This window comes from Petaurus breviceps, unplaced genomic scaffold (assembly GCF_028583685.1).
Source record: "Petaurus breviceps papuanus isolate PSGF00001 unplaced genomic scaffold, PetGlider_PUasm1.0 229, whole genome shotgun sequence".
In the NCBI taxonomy this organism is placed as follows: domain Eukaryota; kingdom Metazoa; phylum Chordata; class Mammalia; order Diprotodontia; family Petauridae; genus Petaurus; species Petaurus breviceps.
The window spans coordinates 6,497,962-6,517,187 of record NW_027185903.1 but is presented as its reverse complement, the minus strand read 5'-3'; the positions used below and the strand labels follow the sequence as shown (position 1 = coordinate 6,517,187).

Genomic DNA, 19,226 nt, shown 5'->3' with positions numbered 1-19,226 from the left:
TTTATGTATATGTCTTTTTTGATGTCAGAAGAATTTTATGTTTCATAAAAATGAACACAAATCTTGGCCAGAATTATAGGATCATGGAAAACAGAGTATTGTAGCGCAAAAACAAAAACAAAAACCAGCAAAAAACACAAATTCCAAGAGATCAATTCACTATGATCTCTTTGTGCCCCTCACCCTTGCCAATTAGCAAGGTATAAGGGTAATATATCTTTACATGTTTGCCTCTCTCTCTCTCTCTCTCTCTCTCTCTCTCTCTCTGTGTTTCCTTCAAATAACCCTATTTGTCCTCCACTGAAGCATGAATTACTTGTACCCACAAAATTTCTAAGAATCTTTTCCTTAGATAATATCCTTTGAGCATTATTTGTGAGCATTACTGAAAAAATAAAACTTTCAAAGACTAAAAGATAGCCACTGGAATTTGGGGGGGGGGACAGACCAGAAATATTGTGCAATTAATCTTTTTAGTATAAATGTCAAAATTCAATTTTCCTCACCCAGAATGGGAGGCGAGTATTAAATCATCACCAACAAAAGTGGACAGAGCCCTCATTCCATGCATTATTAGGGCCCTGCATATTAATCAAAAGAAGGCAAGTTCTGCCCACACTGAGTTTACCGTTTATGCCAACACTTGGCCTGAATCCACAGAAAACAGAAAAGCAAACTGAGCCCCTCTAGAGGCACACATACCAACTTGTGGTTTGGTCAGACCACTGAAGGCCGATATTACTTAACAATACCTAACATTTAGAGTTCTAAAGAGTCTTGTGTGTTTTGTTCATTTTTGAGGTTAAAAAAAATCCCTCAGAGTGGAATCCTATTTCTCCCAACACAGAAAAAAATAATCTATAACAGAAACTTAAATTGGAGAAGTCAAGTGTTAGTAGTTAAAGGCCAATCTTTCTTGTGAAGGATGATTAGCCTTATTCCACACCAACATCATAATTGATTCCGTACTTTAAGTGCCTTCTTTCCTCTTAACAATGCTATGTTTCAGTTAAGAGGGGATGTGACCTACCCAGGGTTTACTCAGCTAGTAAGGAGGTATTCAAACCTAAGTCTCTGGCCTTTAAGCCTACTCTTGCTCTACAGGGCTCTACCCCAAGAGTGGAGACTCATATATCCCAGTAATTCTGTCGCCAATTAGGGAGGGGGAAAGGAAGCATGGTCAAAATATGGTGCTCCTAAGGCCCTCAGAGTAGAGGTCAAAACTATTTTTATAATGCTATGAAAACTTTTCATTTCTAATATTGTAATTGTATAAACAAAAGCTATATAAGCAATATAAACAAAAACCCTTTTGTGGGGGGGTACTAAATAATTTTTCAGAGCATTAAGGAGTCCTGAGCCTAAAAAGTTTGAGAATTTGTGCTTCATGATATCAATTTCAAAGAGTAGAGGATTAATCCCAAGTGCCTTGTACCCCTTGCTAATCGGAAAGGTTTTTGTTTTTATATCAGTCATAAAAAATAATTTGTAGGACAATAGATTCACAAGCCTGGGAGGTGAAGGCAGCATAAAATATATTGATTCCTAGGGGACTTAAATGAGTAAATTGATAAGGATGATGTACAATTAGACTCTCTTATTTTCACACAAATGCATGATTCTAAATACATAAAGATGTGGAAAAGTGTGATTCCTTAAATATTAAAGAAAGTTACCTAGGAGTGTTGTTAATAGGGTTAGTTTTCACTGTAAAAGTAAATCTTGCCTATTCTCTAGCCAGGGCTAACAAGAATTGACTGAATCTAGATAAAGTAACTAGAAATTTTCTGTGGGTTTCATTTCTTTCTTAGCCACGTCTGTAGCTTACACACAATGTTTTATTATGTAAAGTACGAAAACAATTCCATGTGGAGTTACTATTAAATCTCATTAATATCTGTGGGCATTTCGTCATCTCTGATGCTCTCAGAGGAGGGCACACATGAAGAGAAAGGAATGCCCTTTTAACCACCTTCTTTCGCCTTATCTTTCTGGGAACCCGGCCTCCATGCCACTTCATTCAGACTTCTTTTCATGGCTCCATTGTTAGGCAATCTCCACTCCACGTATAACTTGGATCTACCTCTGCCTCCCCCCTTCACCCCTTAGTGCTGATAGTTAACTTTATGCCTTATCTTGCTGGCATCCAGGCTCCACATTTCCTGCATTTTCTTCACAATATTGCCTACTTTCCGGCACCCAATCACGTACTGTCTTCTCCCATTCAAATGTAAACTTTTTGAGGGCAGGGACTATCTTCTTTGCTTGTATCTGTAGCCCAAGTGCTTATCACAGTGCCTGGCACATAGTGAGTGCTTAATAAACATTATACCTCTCTCTATATATTTCACAAATAGTCAAATAGCTTGGATTTGAAGAGCTCCCCACTTCCTCCAGTCAGTGTGGATACACTATTTTCTGAGGCAAATAATATCATATTGGAGCAGCTTTGATTGTTGGGAAATGTTTCTTAAATCAAGCTGAAATCTGCCCTTGTTAGGTATACTCTATTCCTTTCAGTCAGTCAGTCAACAAACATTTATTAAGGACTTATTCTGTAACAGGGGCCATTCCTAGGTAAGAGGACATTGTTCCTTTATTTTAAACTGTGGTCCAGAATTCCAGATTACCTTCATTAGAAATCATCTTCCTATCTACATCTTTACTTCCCGATTTCACTTCTTTTTTTTTCAAAGTCTGTCTTTAATCAGGAATGGTCGAAAGAGGTTGAAAGCTCTCACAAGAGGTCCTACTCAAATGACTTATTATGGCATGTGGAGGTGATCTTAAGTTCTCAAAGGCTAGGTCTAGAGAAAAGTAAGGTGGTAGATTCTACTGTGATGAGAAGTTATCAAGTATGGTCTTAGCAACAGACTGTTCCTTCTTTCTGAGTACCACTCTTGCTAAGTTTGGAGAGGTTCATCACCAGTAGGCTGGTCACTCAGTGTATAATTCTCTGGCCATAGAAGGTCACGTTATTAAGAAAAATGCAAAATGACCTCCTAAGAGATATTCTTTAATAGACCACTTCTTTATCCTCACATGATTCATTGGCAGATAAAAAGTAAGATCCCAGTGTATTTATTGTCTGTTGACCATCAAAAAACCCCCCTACAACATCTGATTTAGTAGGGACACTGATGCTGACTAAAAGGCTTTCCATGACAAGTTGTCTCCTGTGTATTTGTTAAAATTATACAAACTATTTTGAAAGGTATATCAGTCAGAATCTTATTCAATAGTCCTCTAATCATTAATATAAAATGAGGCATAAAACAGGGAGAAACATGCTCACCAACAAATATTTACCACTGTCATGGTGGGCCTCTAGTTCAGAGTCCAAATTGAAGAGGTATTTCCAATAGACAGTGACATCCTCCAGGTATTTCTCTTTGAAGATGACTTTGTATTGAATGCCTCAAGCCTTGAACCTTGGAGAACATCCTAGTAGCAATCCATAATCTCTCCAAAGAGTTTAACCTCATATGGTCTAGCCTGTGATATGCATTTAGATGGATAATCTTTTGAGGTCACCATCACACAGAATTGAACAGGGAGAAGAAATCAGGTTGCAATGCCTTTGGGAATATATAAATTTTTTAAATGACAATAAGCTTCTTCCTGAAACAAAGGCCCAGCCTTTTTTATAGCAATGTTTTTCTGATGATATTTTATAGTAGTAAAACATGAAATGCTATAGTCTTTGCAGGACTGACATTGAAGACCATATAGAGAACAATGGAGAAATACAGATAGGCCATGAGCATGCTGAAACATATTATAATCAATGAATTACAAAGGAGAAGTTGGGTAAAGGATGTCACCAAAGAAATGTATGATCAAAAAAGAAGATAACTGCTGATGTGGCCAGAGTAAGTGGACAGCTTGTTTGCATGTTCCATTGGCACCCTCAAAATGTCAAGAAAACTTGAGGAAGACTCCCAAAACTTTGAAGGTAGCCCCTGTGATGAATTTATGGGAAGATTTTATGGATAAGGCTTATTCTGGTTAAGGAAGCATGAATGGGTTACCTAAACCTTGGGTGGAATACCACCATCAATGAGTACAGACTTTAGAGAACTGGAGAGATAAAATATTCCCCATGTTCCTTTTACTGGTTTCTTGTTCAAGACTTCACAATCCTTAACTGGTTCCTTTGGGAAGTATATCATTTGTCTTCACATGAACCATCAGGAATGGGCAGTAGTCATTAGGTTAGAAGCCTATCTATCACATCTAGGATACATGACCTGGAAAGATATCAGCTATCTCCGCTGTTCTTGTCAGGCTGACAAATGGCTTCCTTGTTACCAACCAGCAAGGATTCACCAATTAGCATTATTAGTCTCCTCTTCCCCTTACCATTAGTAGATGACCACTCTCCTGATGGCACAAGTGAGTCCCCATTATCTTTCCTTGAAAGATAAGAAGCTGTTTCCTCCTCTATAGGTCTATTTCTTTTCTTTTCTTTTTTTTTGGAGTGGGAAGCTAGGGCAGCTGGGATTAAGTGACTTGCCCAAGGTCACATGGCTAGGTTTGCACGCGTGCGAGCGTGTGTGTGTGTGTGTGTGTGTGTGTGTGTGTGTGTGTGTGTGTGTGTTAAGTGTCTAAGATCAAATTTTAACTCAGGTCCTCCTGACTCCAGGACCGGTGCTCTACTCACTGCGCCACCTAGCCACCCCTATAGGTCTATTTCTATCCTCTGGTTGAGCAGTATTTCCCTCCTCCTCCTTTTCTGCATGTTTTTTCCTATTGTTCAAATCCTGACACTTGTTAAAATTTTCCAGTGCCTCTTTAAATTCTTCTACCTCTCTCTTTTTAAGTGCTTCTTTCATTCTCTTAAAGAATTCTTTATTCCCTCAACAACTTGGAGAGTAGAGGCATTTCTCCAGTCCTACCATTTTCTCCTCTTGTAGGTAGGTCACCTGATATTATATGTATACATCATTGTAATCTATCCCTTATAAAAACACAATACATTTTGCAAGCTACTGGGAAATTCCTCTTGCCCTGCACACTTGTTGGCAGTGAGATTCCCAAGTCCTCTGTCATTCTTGTTGGTAACTTTTTCTTTTTAGCTCTTGATATTCAATTTAATGATTTGCTTGAGTATAAAGCAAATCCTATGAAGACTCTGTCACTGGGAGGGTCTGGCTATAGCTTCTACAGAGGGGGCTCTGTCACTGGGGGGGGGGACTTGAGTAAAGCTTCATTTAATAAGAGAGGACAACCTTTTCTTGCTAGCTTAACTAGTTGCCTTTGATCAATACTTAGAATATTCCAAACCCAATGCAAATAGGAGCTTCCCACTGTTGTTGAGGGAGAAGCTCTCAAGCAGAGCCCAATTTTCTGCTCTTTCCTTCCTCTCTTATTCTCTTCCTAATGATAAGACCCCAAATCCCCCCTCTTTTATGATCACTTTCTGCTACAGCAATCTCCACCATAGGTATGTATACTGTTAACATTCTAACATCCTAGAATGACAGTGTTTGATGGGACTTTACACATCTTCCAGCATTGAGTTTAAGACTTTCCCAAAAAGCAAGGTGACTTTTCCAAAGCCACATAGCTGCTAAGTGGCAAATTTAGAATGAGAACACAGCTCGATTATGACACAATATAGAATACAAATATATTATATTAATTATAATTACACACAAATACATATTATATTATACTATTAATATATAAATATATTATATGTTGTATTAATATAACAGAATATAGCAATATAATTATAATCAACATAGTAAAATAATACAATATATTATAATAACAAATTTCCTTGCTCTATCACCCCCCCACCCCCAGCAACTGTTCCCAGTTAAACATTATTATTTCCAGCATTTTCATTGTCTGAATGTCCTCTTCTGGAGAAAGTCTGCCTTGCCAGTTTAAAACAACAACAATCTCTTGCCAAGACAAAACAAAAAACCAAAGCCCAAACTCTTGCATTGGCTCTCAAGACATCTTTATTAGACTTGGAAAGGGAGAAATTCTCCCAAATTACCAAGGAGATTTCCTTTCTCTGAGTATTAGATTCAAGATAGCCATCATCCATGCTATGTGAACCCTAACGGAGCAGCCTGGTGATTTGGTAGGAGCCTTTGACTAGTAATTAAGCACAAGTTATTTCCTGATTTAACTTGATTTTAAAAATTAGTAAGCATTACTGTATGTAAAGTATTCTACTAGATGTTGACAAAAGAATGATATGATATAAACCCTACTCCCAAGGAGCTTACAGTCTAATCGTAAGGAAAGATGTAGACAATTCTTCAAGGGAGAGTAATCTAAGTATAATGAAGATATTCAGGCAAAGTGCTGTCCACATTTTTCAGAGGGAGATCACTTTAAATGGGATGATCCTGATGCTACCAATATTTATAACAGAAAGAGAAAGAAGAGAGGCAGCACAGTGGGGACAACTAAGTGGTGCAGTGGATGGATTGTTGGGAGTCAGGAAGTTTCATCTTCCTGAGTTCAAATCTAGCCTCAGACACTTGCTAGTTGTGTGACCCTGGGCAAGTCACTTAACCCTGTTCGCCTCAGTTTTCTCATCTGTAAAATGATCTGGAAAAGGAAATGACAAACCACTCTAGTATCTTTGCCAAGAAAACTCCAAATGGGTTAACGGAGAGTCAGACATGACTGAAAAATGACTGAACAACAATAAAACATTTAGATAGCATTTTAAGATTTGCACAGGGCTTTGTCTTTACTTTCACTTTTATTATCTCATTTAATATTCACAACTGTATGAAACAAGGCTATTATTATTATTGTTATTCCTATTTTACACATATGAGTAACTGAGGCTAAAAAAGGTGAATGATTTAGCAGGGTCACATGGTTAGTGAATATCTGAAGCAAGATTTTAACTCAGGTCTTCCTGATTCCAAATATACAGGGAAGTAGTTGGGTTTGGGGGGGCACAAGTGACTTGTGTTTTTTCTCTAGAGACACAGGTTTTATAAAGTAGAAAAAAATAATTCCCTATGCCTACTTAGGAACATCAAAACATTCTCTTGATGCTGATAATTGAGTAGGCATGACATTGGAAACAAGCCCTAAATATGTGGCATCAGTACAGTGATCACTAGTGTGATTGCGTGGGAGAGAGAGGGAATAATGTAGCCCTCTTCTGAGTCAGGGTGGATTGTATGATGAAGAAGAAAGACTAATTCTCAATGGGAGAGCATGTGGAATGTCTGAGAATATGTTCTCTGGGTCCTATTAGCCTCCATCTCAGCAAGACCAAACTTAGGGAGCAATGTGAGAGAGCCTGAGGAAATTCTCTGCTTCTGAAGGGCACATCTCTGACAGGTTCCCTCTAGAAAATAACCAGAGGATCCAAGAAGACCTAGACTGTAGCATGTGGGTGTGTGCAAGTAGGAACATGATGACACATGGAAAGAAGGAAGAGACTTTGACAACACAAAAAGTTTTTAAAGCACCTTCTTTGTGCAATGCACCATGCAAAGTTCTGGTGATGTACATTCCCTATCCTCAAGGAACCCCCAGTTTTTCTTCTAAGACCAATGGTTGAATGATTGGTTGATGATTAGCTTAGAGAATAGAATTCTAGAGCTATATGTGTGGAGAGGGGAAGACCAGAGAGATGTCTTTAAGTGTTTAAGGGACTATTGTATGGAAGACAGATTTGAAATGTTCCACTTGTCCTTAGAGGGGAGGACTAGAAGAAATGGACAGATGTTGCAAAGAAGCAGATAGAGGTTTAATAAAGGAGAAAAAAGAAACTTCCTGACAATTAGAGCTATTCAAAAATGGAATGGTCTGCCTTAGCAAGTAATGGGTCTATCTCACTGGAGGTCTTTTTTTGGGGGGAGGGTGAAGGGGAAGGATGGTGGAGGAAGATTAGGTCTTCCTATCACAACCCAGGCTGGAAGCACAGTGGATATTCACGTGCCTGATTTGGCTCCATTTCTGACCTCAAGCAGTTCTGCTTTCTTTAGCCCCACAATTCCCTGGGGCTTACTATATTGGTGATGAACTTAGAGTAGACATTAATTGATTTTAGCCTTACTAAAGCTCAGAATTTCTGAGCTCAAGAGATCCATTATTATCAGCCTCCCCAGCAATGGGGATTACAGATGTATGCCTCCAGGCATGGTCATTGGAGACCTCAAAGCAAAGGCTGGATGATAACTTGTCAGGTATAATATGTTGTAGAGAGGAACCTTGATCAAATATAGCTTGGACTAGAAAGTTTCTGAGGTCCCTTTCAATAGTGAGAGTGTCATTCTGTGAACTGGGATTTTTGGGTGTCCCCCCAGACATGGGATCTCTATTAATATTAAACCTATATGGAGCAACAAAAGGTACTGTAAAAAATAACAAATAACTCTAATATTACATTAAATGATTTTTTAAAAAAGTAAGAAGGAATCCTTCCAACCACCATCTATGACACAGATGTAATTTTGATACATAAATCAGGGAGGGTTAAAACAGAAAAAAGAAAAATAGAGAGCAATATACCTAATGAATATAGAAGCAAAATTTTAAAATATTAGCAGGCTAAAACAGCACATCACAAATTATACACTGTGATCAGGTTGGATTTATTCTTGCAATGCAGGATTGGTTTAATATTAGGAAAACTATAAACGGCTACATTGACAGATACAGAAAATGCCTTTTGACAACGGTAAGATCAGTTTCTGTAAAAAAAGAAATCAAACCATTAGAAAACATAGGAATAAATGAACCTTTCTTTTGTAGAATTTATCACTTTAAGGAAAGGTTCATTTATTCCTATTATATACATAATACATGAATATATAATTTGCATATGTATATACTTATTTATATATACATGTATTTATATGTGTATGTAAATGTATATAAGTTATCTATGTATATGTGCATATGTATATTTATAAATATTTATAAGCATATATAAATATTTTATATATAAACATCTATGCATGTATAAATATTTATGTGTACATATGAATATTTACATACATAAATATTTATCTATAAATACATACATATACACATACAATCAAGAACTTCCATTATATGTAATGTAAATAAACTATCAATTCATTTGGTTCACTGTCACTACTTCCATTTGGCATAGTATTAGAGATGCTGGCTATAGAAATAAGACAAGAAAAAGAAATTGAGAGAATATCCATAGGCGAAAAAGAAACAAAATTATCACCTTTTGCAGATGATATAATAGTATATTTGAAGAACCCTAAAGAGTCAACTATAAATTAATTGAAACAATAACTTGTGCAGATTTGCAGAACATAAAATAAATCCACATAAATCATCAGCATTTCTATAAAATACCAGTAAAACATCAGGAAGAGAAAGAGAAATTCCACTTAAAATTACTATTGAATATAATAATATAAAGTAATTGGGGGTTTGCTTTCCAATATACACACAAGACCTATAGAAATACAAATAAACTATCAATGACTGTTTACAGAGATAAAGTCAGACTAAATAATGGGGAAAATATAAATTGGTCATGGACAGCATGAGCCAATATAATAAAAATGATAGTATTATCTAAATTTATTTACTTATTTATTGTCATAATCAAACTATAAACTATTATATAACTATCCTAATGAAATTCATATGGAGTGAGGGAAAGGCCAAAAACCTCAGGAGAAATACTAAAGGGGGCCTATCTGGGTCAGAAACTATATTACAAAGAGTAATCATTGAAACTATTTGCTAATGGCTAAAAGAAAAATAGATCAGTCAGTGGCACAGATTAGGTACCCAACATACAAAGAAACAAATGTATCTTCTACCCCAGAAGGTGATAAACACAAAGACCCTAGCTAGTGGAATAAAGACTCATATTGGACAGCAGTATGGAAGAAATTAAATTTAGATCAACATTTTATGACTTATAAAAAAAAAACTTCAAATGGATGCCTGATCAAGATATAAAAGTCACATCATAAATACATTAGAGACACAAGGATGGATGACTTGATGGGCAGAGGAATTATTTATTTGAAAATGAAGATAATTTTAAAATAAAAAAAATATTTTAAAAAATTTAAATGAAATCAGAAAACAGTCAGTAAATAAGCATTTATTAAGCACTTATGATATGTCAGGCACTGAAAGGCAAAACCGCCACAAAAAAAATTGTCTCTTTCCTGGAGAATCATACATTCTAGGGGAGACAACATATCAAAAATTAGGTACAGGCAGCATAGATACAGAGGAGATTAGCTTAGCACAGTGCTTGGCATGTAGTAAGTGTTTAATAAATGTTGATTGATTGATTGATAGATAAATAGAAGTAAATCTGAAAGGGGAGGCATTGGAAACTGGGGCGTTGGGGGAAGGCCCTTTCAGAAAGTGGGCTTTGAACTGAGTCTTGAAAAAAAGCCAGGGAAACCAAAGGGTGGGTATGAGAGAGTAGATTATTCTAGGAATGGGGAACAGCTGGTACAAAGGTATGGAGTCATGTTTGAAGAACTGAGAGAAGGTGAGTGTAGCTGAACCACTAACTCTTATGGAGAAGGGGCCTGCCATATGCACCAAGTGCAACCAACTGCCACATACAAGGTAGAGAATCTAGCCTTGTATGTGGCTTCGTATCTAGCTTGGCAAAAGTAGCAAGGAACCCTGAGAGACAGGAGGCAGCATGTACTAGGCAAGCCAAGCCACCACAACCTGTTTAAGGTCCCTTCAGTCATTGATGGAGAAAGCCCAGGACCCAGAGCTCAAGGAAGTGCAATACCTTCAGCCCAGTGCCCTCAGCCACCATCATCTTGGGAAACAACCCCTATGGAGATGCTGCCTGGAATCTGCTCCTGCAGGTGTTACAGTCTTAGCTACTGAAGACCCTCTTCTAATCGAAGTCCTTAGCATTGTCAAATGGCGCAGTATCAGAAATGGAGGTGATGTTATCAGTGGAAATGACATTAAAGGAGAGGTTTCAAAATCTCTTTTGCTGCTGCACCCTAAGGACCAAAGGGCTCTTCATCCGACTTGACATGGAAACCTTCCTTTCACGTGGCCCCCATTAGAGCGTGAGCTCCCTGAGGGGAGGCACTTCCTTACTTTTCTTTTGGTTTTCCCAGTGCTTTGTACGCGTTAAATGCTTTATAGCTTAATAAATATTCCATCCATTCCTTTATTCATTCAAAGACAATGTGGAGATTCATAAAAATATGAGGAGACTGAAAAGGTAGGAAGAAGTCATTTGAAATATGACCAATATTTGAAATATGCCAAATAGACCACTTTTTAGTTGATCCAGGAAGAAGGGAACTACTGGAGCTCAATCAGGAGGGTGGTCAGATCTATACTTCAGAAAAATCACATTGGGGGAGACTAGGTGGCGCAGTGAATAGAACACCGGCCCTGGAGTCAGGAGGACCTGAATTCAAATCCGGCCTCAGACACTTAACACAAAAACTAGCCGTGTGACCTTGGGCAAGTTACTTAACCCCAATTGCCCTCCAAAAAGCAAAAAAAAAGAAAAAAAAAAAAGGAAAATCACATTGGCAGCTGAGTGGAGGAAGAATTGGGGTGGGAAGAGACCTGGGGAAGGGAGACCATTTAGTATTACAGGAAAAAAGGAATGAGTCACTTAACTAGGATTCTAGCTATATGAACAGAGAGAAAGGGATGAATACAAAAGATTTTTAAAAGCAGAAGTGATGAGATTTGGCAATAGATAGTATATGTGAGATAACAACGAGATTGCAAACCTGGGTGACTGGCAAGATGGTGATGCCCTTCCCAGTAAGGGGGCAGTTTGGAAGCCTGGAGAGTTCATTGAATAGATAATAAATTCTGTTTTGGATATCATGAGTTTAAAATACCTAGAGGGCATCCAGGGCTAGATATATAGATCTGAGAATCATCTGCATAGATTGAAGATAGCTGAGGCAATGGAAACTGATACCATCATCCAGTGAGGTGGTCGTAGAAAATGAAGGGATTAAAGAACCCAGAACAGAAGTTGCACTTTATGTATACAAGTTATATATTATGATATGTATACACTATATACCATACAATACATATATACACCATACAATATATATACTACATATACAAGTTATATACATATTATATATATATACAAGTTATATATATATGTTACATACTTTATATATACAAGTTATATTTTAGTGGATGTGACATAGATGAAAAGTCAGCAAAGGAAACTGAGAAGGGTCAGTCAGGCAGATAGGAGAACCAATAGAAAATAGTATCACAAAAACCTAGAGAGGAGAGAGTATCCAGGCAGGAAAGATGATCAGCATTGTGAAATACTATAGACAGACCCAGAAGAATCAAGCCTGAGAAGAGATCCTTGGAATTAGCAGCTAAGAGATCCCTGGTAGCTTCAGGGAGGGGAGTTTCAGTTGAATGATAAAGTTGGAGCCAGACTGAAGAGGGTTTAGAAGAGTGAGTGGAAGTAGAGAGGAGGTCGAGCAACCAAGTCTTGAAGGGGAGGAGAGATATAGGATGATAGGTAGGAGGGATGGTAGGATCAAGTGAGGGTTATCTTGACTTTTTTTAGGATGGTAAAGGCACAGGTATATTTGTAGGCAGCAAGAAAAAGACAGTAGTTAGAGATACACTAAAGATAAAGGTGAGGGGGCGGGGCGCATTTTGCTGGAGCAGTTGAGTCGGTATTCTCTCAAAGGTACAAGTTCCGGGTTTGGTCTTGCTCAATGGAAGCACAGTCTGAAGGTTCTTGAAGAACAAACTGGTGGAGCTGAATTATATTAGCCTATCTGGGTTCCTGACAAGAGTAGATCCAACATGTTTTTGGTTGCTTACAAGATGAAGCTAGGAAGATATCCTGCACCTGGAACTTACTACCTGGGTGACTTTGAGTCACCCTGAACCTCCTTATCTATAAAATGATGGAATTGGACTAGATGACCTCGGGAGATCATTCCACCTCCATGGAGATGATCTTAATAACATCTTTGCTTACATCATTCATACCAACAGCCTTTAGTGCTTACCTTTTGCCTAGAGAATAAAGTTCAAATTCTTTAGTCTGACATTCAAGGCTACCTCATTCTTTCAATTAATTTTACAGCAGTGGGTGGAATGGATTGGAAAGGAAGAATGAAGCCAGTAAGACTATTTAGGCCATTGAAGTAGTCTGACTAAGAGGTAATGAGAGAAGAAAAAGAAAGAAGAGGCTGCACAAGACATGGGGTGGGGTAGAATTGATAGGACTTGGCAACTGATTGCCTATAAAGAAAAAGTCAAAAATAACTCTCTTTTTGAGACTATGTCTCCTTATCTCACTGAGGCTAGAAGTACAACAGCATCTTTATGGTTCTTATCCCAGAGTCAAATAAAATTCTGATGTCTGAAACAAAAGTTACTAAAATGGTGGTATCATTAAAATAATCAGGACATTAGGAAGAAAAACAGGATTTTCAGGAAATATGTCTTCAGTTTTGGATGTGTTGAATTTGAAAGTTGGAAATAGGTATGGAGCAGCTTAGGTACAACTGTGAATCTGAGGCTGAATTTCAAATGAAAGGTAGAATAAAGACATATGTTTGGAAGTAATTGTAGAGGGGTTTATTAAAACCAAAGGCTAGAAATGAGGTTAACAGGAAACAAGAATGTAAAAAAAAGATGTCAACAAATACTGCTACATAAAATACTATTTTTACAGACTAAGTAGGGAGGTAAATTAAGCCAGGGAGGGCAGACAGACTAAGAGAATACAGAGGGATCACAAGATTGAAAATTTTGATGAAGATAAATATGGAGTTCATTGGAGTGACCAAATAGGATGGACTGTTACAATAAGAAAGAAAAAATTCTGAGTTTGAGCTCTTCAGGTGGGTGGTTGAAGTGGAGTAGATCACAGACTCACAGCATGACAAAATGTCAGAGCCAGAAGGGACTTTAGAGACCATTATTTCCAATCCTCTCATTTTTGTAGATAAAGAACCTGAAGCTTAAAGAAGAGAAGTGACTTTCCTGAGGTCTCCTCACTAGTTAATGACAGATATGAATGGAGGGGGGGGGGTAAGAAATAAACATCTATGCAGTGCTTGTTGCATGCCAGGCACTGTGCTAAATGCTTTACAAATTTGATATGAAGGCCACTGGAGTAGAGAAAGTCAAGTAACTTTTGAGCCCAGGAAGTGGGATGGGTTCATCATCAAGGATGTCAGAGATACTGAAGATGATGGCAGGAGATGAGGTAGAAGGAACTGTGAGCTATGTGTACGAGAGTGAGCTGAAGATGGGAGGACAGTCGCAATGATGAAGTGGAATGGACTTCAAAAAAGGATGAAAAGCTGGGGTGCGAACGACTCTGTGAATTGAAGTAGTAGGAAGGAGCACAAAAGAAATGGATACAAGAAAACTTCTAAAGGAAGAATCAAATAGAACCAGAGGATGATACATAGAATCGAGGAGCAAGTCAGGAGGTGAAGCTGAAGGCAATTCGAAGGAAAATGCACTGAGTGGTTGTGGATATGGTGGAAAGAGATCACAGGGACACAGAGATTCTCTAGTCCAGTAGTCCCAATCAATAATCTCTGGGTCTCAGGAGGTGGGGATGGGGAGGGGATATTGCAAAGAGTTTATAAATCCATATGAAAATCCATAAATCAGCAAATATACCTTCTGTAGTTTGGAGTAATGTCTTGTAGACACAGACCTCACACACATGCACCCACATATACGACTGTTTCAAAAAGTATGTAGATGCTGTTGTGATTTGTAATAGTCATTTCAAAGTATTACTAAATTAATCATACTTTTTATCCTTGTGCATTTTTCTAATCAGTAGATGCTGATGGTTATTATCATTTGGGGATCTACAACTTTCTTTGACATTACTTGTGCTAAAACTATGGCATTAATTCAATCCCTTCATTTTAACAGAAGAGGAAAGTGAAGCCTATGGGATAATAATAGGAGACATTTATATGGTGTTTTAAGGTTTGCAAAGCACTGTGCAAATACTGTCTCATATTATCCTCACAACAACCCTGGGAGATGGGTATCATTATTATTATTATTATTGCAGAGCAGTCAGGGTTAAGTGACTTGCCCAAGGTCACCTGGCTAGTAAGTGTTAAGTGTCCAAGGCCTCATTGATGGGTATTATTATTATCCCTACGTCACAGATGAAGAAGATGAGGTGGAAGGAAGTTAAATGACTTACTTAGGGTCACGCAGCTAATAAATACCTGAGGCTAGATTTGAACTCAGGTCTTCTTGACCCCAGGTTTATTATCCAATAGCTTTCCCAAGTTCACACAGTGGTAAATGGTAGACCTAAGATTCAAATCTAGTTTTTCAAACATCAGATACAATACCCTTTTTTTTTCATTATGCTAATAATGTTGCATAACGAAAAGAATCACTGCATTCATCTGCTCCTTCCTTCTTTTCTTCCCCCTTTTGGCTCTTTCTTTTGTTCCCTCTTTCTTTCTTTTGAAAAGATAGAGATGTTTATTATGTTATATACATTATATTATATATATTGTCAGGTGGAAATCAGAGGTTCCAGAGTAATCTCACACTAGCCCTGAAGGTGCTATCATTCATCATCCATGATCCTGAATTTCTCTTTCCACAATTAATTACTCAATTTTCAACCAAAGGCTGCTGAAAATTATAGGTGAGAATGTTTAGCTCTCATAGGCCAAAGTCCTTTCTTAGCTCTGCTTCACACAGTCCATTGAGCATGAAGGAGCTGAACAAATATTATTTAATATTTATGCAAAAGAGTGGTTCAATTTTTTTTTGCCACAAATACCCTTAGAATAAAATTTTCTATCTTGGGAGTTTTAGCTAACCACAAGTTTAACTTGTAGGAGCCAGAAGTATGATGTGGCTGCTAAAAAAGCTAATGAAATCTCAAACTGCCTAAATAGAAGTAGTGTTTATGTCAAAGGAAAGTAGAACCAGTCAGACTTTATTCAGGATTCTATATGATTTAGAGCTGAAAGGCCCCTTAAAGATCATCTAGTCAAACCTCCTCATTTAACAGATAGGGAAACCAAGTCACCTGGCTATGAAGAAACTTGCCCTAGGTCATTCATATGACCAAGGCAATATTCGAACTCTGGTTTTCTGACTTTGGATCTCTGGGGTTCTTTCTATAACCACATTGCTGAATTGCTCTGTCTAATTCTATGCAATGTATTTAAGGAGAGTCACTGCCCAATTGCACAATGTTCAGTATGGAGAAAAATCAAGAAACCAGGTCCTCTAAGAAAGAGCTGGAGAACTTGGGATATAAAGTATGAAGGGACAAAATCATAGAGAAACATAAGATCAATCTGCAAATATGTGTCAGGCACTCTTAAGGAAGAGGAGATAGACTTATAACTTGTCTGTGGAATGCCAGAGGTCAGAACTAGGAAAATGGGTTGAAATCATTGCAGATTTCAGCCCAAACACACAAAACTTCCTAACAATTAGTGCTGACTAAACTAGAACAAGCATTCCTGGGAAGGAGTGAGTTCTCTATCACTAGATGAGTGGCTATATAATCGTCCATTTTTAAGGACGTAGTAGAAAAGATTGCTGCATTGGGGAGAAATTTGGACCAGATTCTCTCCAGGATCTTTTCCAACTCTAATATCCTCTCATTTTGGTGCCCATCTTAGAACACCCGCTATGATGCCTCCTCCCAAACAGAGAGTCTCCTTAGGGGAACCTTTAACTGGCCCCTTCTTTATCTCTGATTTTTGGCCTCACAGATTTAAGGTTATTTCCACCGGTGTGACTATTGAGGAATTCCTCACTGAACTTAGTGATTAATGCACTGAACAGGAGCATCAGAGAGCCAAAAGAAGGGTTGGGGCTGGGAGTTGGAGGTTCTGGGCCTAAATCCTGGCTCTGCCACTTCCCATACATGTGACTCTGAGCCTCAGGTTTTTTCCTCTGTAAAATGGGAGTTGAGGTTTGGGGGTTGGACAAGACTTCTAAAGGTCCTTCCAACTCTAAATCCAGAGTGGTAAATTGTTGTTATTGCTGTTCAGTCATTTCAGACTTTTACTGACCCCATTTGGGGTTTCCTTGGCAAAGATATTAGAGTGTAATTTACTTTTTTTTACCTCATTTTACAGATGAAAAAACTAGGGAAACAGGTTTAAGTGACTTGTCCAGGGTCACACACAGCAAGTAAGTGTCAGAGGCTGGATTTGAACTCATGAAGATGAATCTTTCTTATTCCAAGTGCTGCCTAACTGCCCAAGTGGTAAGAGATTCCACTAATGTCTCACCCTGATGTCTTTTGTCCCCTTTTTGCATCTTAATCTCTGAAGGCTATATCAACATAATGCAAGCTCTTGTAGATCCTTCTAAGCTGAAAAGACTTCAAGTGTAAGCCAAGGACCAGCCTAAGTGGGCAGAGAGGCTTACCCCTCAAACTCCTAGGTGGTGGTTTTGGGGGAGCCACAGACCATAATTACACTACTAACTAAGGCACTATGATGGGCCTCTGTAGAAGGGGCACCCTTACCAGTGAAATCATGGCTCTCTGAAGCATTTAAAGAGGAGAAAATATGAATCAGCCATGAAAGAAACATAACCCAGAGCAAGCAAAGCCTCTCTTATGGCTAATAAAGCTTGGGGCCAAAATGAGCGGGTAGCATTAGTGAGACAAGGGACAAGGTATGACAGAATTTCAAGTCGTGAAGTGGGCTGTCATAAAACAGGAAGTCATCTTATAAGAGAGTCTAGAGCAATGGTGTCAAACTCAGATAGAAACAGATCCCTGCCCTGAGTTTGACACCTCTGGCCTAGAGAGCACAAATCAGCAACCAGTTCAAAAATGGTGCATTTTGTGGACCACTTGTTTCATTTATCGATAGGGTACAAGACACTAGCTTGATATCACATGGGCCCCTTGACATGATCAGTTGCTCTGATGTGCAGCTACAACCCCCATCTGTATATGACTAAGCCAGAGCCCATTTTTCTCTCCACTAGGATTAAAAAAAATATATTTCTATAGATTGTACTAAATGTCTTAGTGGACTTTTAAGCTATAATAGCTTAAAAGCTACTATATATATAGCTCCTATAGCTTAAAACTCCATTAAGATGTTTGTAACATTCTATTGATAGAAAGAAATCGATATCTTTTGTTTCCCTTCATTTTCAAATATATTCCTCCTATCATTCTCAATTTTTATGAGGTACTTTGAAGGAAAATAAAGATGACCCAGACTGTCGGTTTCAGATTATCATTCTAGAGGCTCTGGTTCTTCTGTAAGGCTGTTTGGCACCCTCTGTAAAACAGCCTCAAGGAATGAAACAGAACCTTCACTTGCCTGTTGTCTTGGTTAACTGGAACCTCTCTGTACTTTTTCACACAGTGTGTAATCAGTTTGTGGAATTTGCTGCTCCAAGGAATACAGAATGCCACATACTAGGGATGGATTTTTCAGGAAAGAGAAATCAACTAGATAGTTGTATAACCAATAATAATATTTATAGTTATGCAGCTGAGATAAGGATAATCAAATCTCATGCTACAGGGGAGAAGCCAACCCTTCCCTTCAGAGATAGATGGAATTTTTTCCACAAGCTCCAGGAATGTTTAATTGGATAGGTTTAAGATATCCTTCCCAAATTGGGCTCTGAGCAGCATGTTGGACTAGTGAGCCCCACTGGATCTGAAACGGTAAGTCCTAAGTGCACTTCTACAACCCCAGGTTCTGTGAAGGAACTCTATTTTGCCCACTACAAGCTGCCACGTGAAAGCTACAATAGTGTATTTTGTAGAGATCTTGTCTGGCATTTGCCCTAAACTCATAACCACTCTGGGAAATTTAGACTCTTTAGGTCCTAGCTGTTCTCCACTCCATTGTTCCAAACCATTCTATTAGGAAGCAGTGAGGAAGAGACATCAAAGAGAGGTCTGAGGATTTGGAAGTATTCTCCATTGCGCTTATACTTCTAGGGCATCCTCACACTGTTCCATGGAAATTTCTTCTGTTGAATCAGGAGGAGAAAAGTTGTCTATTATCCATTGACCATTTCTGCATCCCTTGTCATTGGTTGATTGAGTTATCAATCAGCATTAAGCTAGGCACACACCATATAACAACCTGTTAAAGCCACTGTTGGCTAGCTGCATATTGACTGACAGCTTTGTTAACCAATTGATGGAAAGTGGGAGAGGGCATGTGCTCTTCCTTCCTTCCTTCCTTCCTTCCTTCCTTCCTTCCTTCCTTCCTTCCTTCCTTCCT

At 38.3% G+C, this 19,226-nt stretch overlaps 1 protein-coding gene across 6 annotated transcripts in view; it reads right to left on the bottom strand.

Moving 5' to 3' along the window:
* Positions 1–19,226, bottom strand: part of SLC1A3 (solute carrier family 1 member 3) — a 202,322-nt gene that overhangs the window by 66,175 nt on the left and 116,921 nt on the right. The gene's annotated exons all lie outside the window — the stretch shown is intronic.